The sequence below is a fragment of the Oryzias melastigma genome, linkage group LG4 (assembly GCF_002922805.2).
Source record: "Oryzias melastigma strain HK-1 linkage group LG4, ASM292280v2, whole genome shotgun sequence".
NCBI classification, from domain to species: domain Eukaryota; kingdom Metazoa; phylum Chordata; class Actinopteri; order Beloniformes; family Adrianichthyidae; genus Oryzias; species Oryzias melastigma.
Genome location: NC_050515.1, coordinates 21,694,556 through 21,697,051, shown reverse-complemented (window position 1 = coordinate 21,697,051; position 2,496 = coordinate 21,694,556). Strand labels below are relative to the sequence as shown.

Here is a 2,496-nt window from a genome sequence, read left to right as displayed (position 1 = left end):
GCTCCAGTATTTATGTTCTTTGATTGACTGTATCTTTAACAGCTGACTGATCACGGGTAGAAAAAAATCACCAAAAATAACTAACATGTCAGAATTGCTTTTGTTTTTTAATTCCAAAGGTAATATATGATCATGGATATGGATATTTTCAAGACCAATTTATTTTTAGGTTTAATATTTTTCTGTAACTTTTATTTCTGGATTTACTATATTTCTGTAACTTTTATTTCTGGATTTTGTTTTTTGGAGAAAAGTGTAGCTCTAAACTAAAGTTCCAGTTAGTCTTTAAAAAATTAAAGTTTGGAGGAAAATTCTTCTAAAAATTGTTACCAGAATTAGTTTTTTCCTTTTTAGCAAAATAATAAAGGCTACTGTTGACGGCTAAGAATTTTGCTGTAGTTGTAATATATTTCTTTAATTTTTCTGAGTAAAAGTCATGATTTAGATTTAAATCTACAATTTAAAGTTGAATTCTCCGTGGTTATCTGAACATGTTTCCATATTTTCTGTCATGTTTCTCATCATGTGTTAGGTTTTGTTAAGGGCTAAAGTTCACACAGATTGTAATTGTTTAAAGATCAGTTCATGTTTTACACAACTGACATAAAAGACTTTTTTAATGATGTTTTTTGGGGGTATTTTATTTATATTTGTTTAGTGAAGTGACATACGTTTCTGGATGTAGTTTCTTGCAGTTTTTGTGACATTCTCCATATTCTACATCTGTATCACCTTCTTTGTCTACATGGTTCTGTTTCACTTTGTTAGAAATGAAGATGAAATGTCAAAGTGAAGAATTTTTATTTTTTTACATCAACTCAACAATTTCAAAAAAAGGAAGACTGGAACTCCACCACTGCAGCATCTCAGAGACGTTTCTCTAGCAGATCTCTCCAATCTTCCAGAGACTTAAGGAAATCTGCTGTTTGATTAGATGGAGAAAATGAACATGATGAGTCCATGTGTCAGATCAGATCACATCAGAACATCTGCTTTGGTTTCAGGTCTTCCTCACGACTGAGACATCCTCTACTGAACACACAACTGTCATCAACACTCCAGAACTTCTGGGAGTCAAACTACTGTGGACAGCAGGAGAGGATGAACCCCGCAGCACAGCTGAAGGACTCCACATGACCATTTAACCTTTGCTTGATTTTTGAATGGATTTTTTAAGATCACATACATTTTCTTGCCTCATGAACAGCTCTATCTCAGATCTGGATAAAGATCATGAGCTCTTCTACAGCTCTGGTAGCCTGTGGTAGCCTCTACAATCCACTTGGTCTGGTCTGCTGGAGCAAGCAGCACAGACCAGGACAGGAAGAAACCCTTTTTTTCCGGTTCCGGGTCACGAGCAGACACGTGTCTCCAGCTCTAGTCAACTCTTCGGCTTTTAGAGTCTTTTAAAGTTTAATCGCTTGTCTTTCTTCTCCTGGTCATCTTTTTCTGTTCAGCGGTTTTTGTTGATCATTTTTGTTCAGTTTTTAAACACTACTGCTTTGATTTTAGCTTATGGGCTATAGTTTGTTACCTGGTTCTTACCTGTAGAATGGAAGTCTACCTGAAGAAAACAATGAGGAATTGAGGAATTTGAAGTTTTTATTTTTGTTTTAAACTCAGAAAAAGTTTTTCTCTAAAAAAAAACTGTGAAATCTGTATAAGAAAAATATATTTTGTCAAAGCCATTATAGTTACTCATTATCTAAGTTTATCTTACAATTTAAAAATTATTTTTTCTGATAGTTGGTTCATGTTAATAGGTGTTTTTTTAAATCACATTTTAAAACTAATTCAGCAATTATTCTTAAATCAATCTGGTATTATGCTTTTCTTTTGATGTGTCAAAGGTTTTTTTATAACCCTTTCCTATTGGTATACTTTGTTTAATCTTTATCTATCCCTTGAAACATGCGTTTAAGTGATGATTACGTCTAAGGCTGTAATGGTTCAAGTGTTTATTGAGAACTTGTAAATGAGCTTCCAGCACCAAACAAAGCCTGTAAAACACGCAACAACATTAATAACAGAATGAATAAAAAAAATCTGATGTTTTTACTTTTTATCCTGAACTTTTAAAAGCCACTTCTAATCAAGAAAAAATGCTCTACTGAACAGCAATAGGCAGGAAACTGAATTTAAAGACAAAGTGTTTGTAGCAAAAAGGAAAAGAAAGTGTAAAACTTAAGTTTGCGTTGTTCTTACCTTGGTCCTGCAGCATTGCTGCAAATTCATCCAAACTTGTATGCATGCTTATCATTATCTCAATGAGGAGAACAAAGGAACCGATGATACACACTATCAAGATTACCTGCAGAAGGAAAACACAGATACAGAGGCAGCCTGTTAATTTCTCATTATACCATGGTCTGGGTGAATACTCGATTCTGATTGGCTGCTGGGTGTGGATTAAGTAAGGGATAATACCCGACGAAGTGTGCGTTATGAGAAATTAACGCACGACGCGGAGGCCTAAACCGTCCTCCGCTTCGCGTC

The 2,496-nt window shown here is 34.5% G+C and overlaps 1 long non-coding RNA gene across 1 annotated transcript in view; it reads right to left on the bottom strand.

The window, feature by feature from the left end:
- Window positions 1–784: 784 nt before the first annotated feature.
- Window positions 785–2,496, bottom strand: part of LOC112150559 — a 2,561-nt gene continuing 849 nt past the window's right edge. The window contains exons 2-3 of the long non-coding RNA XR_002919984.1: window positions 2,206–2,311; window positions 785–922 (exon numbers count right to left, since the gene is read on the bottom strand). This is a non-coding gene — a long non-coding RNA (uncharacterized LOC112150559). The remainder of the gene's footprint in view (window positions 923–2,205; window positions 2,312–2,496) is intronic.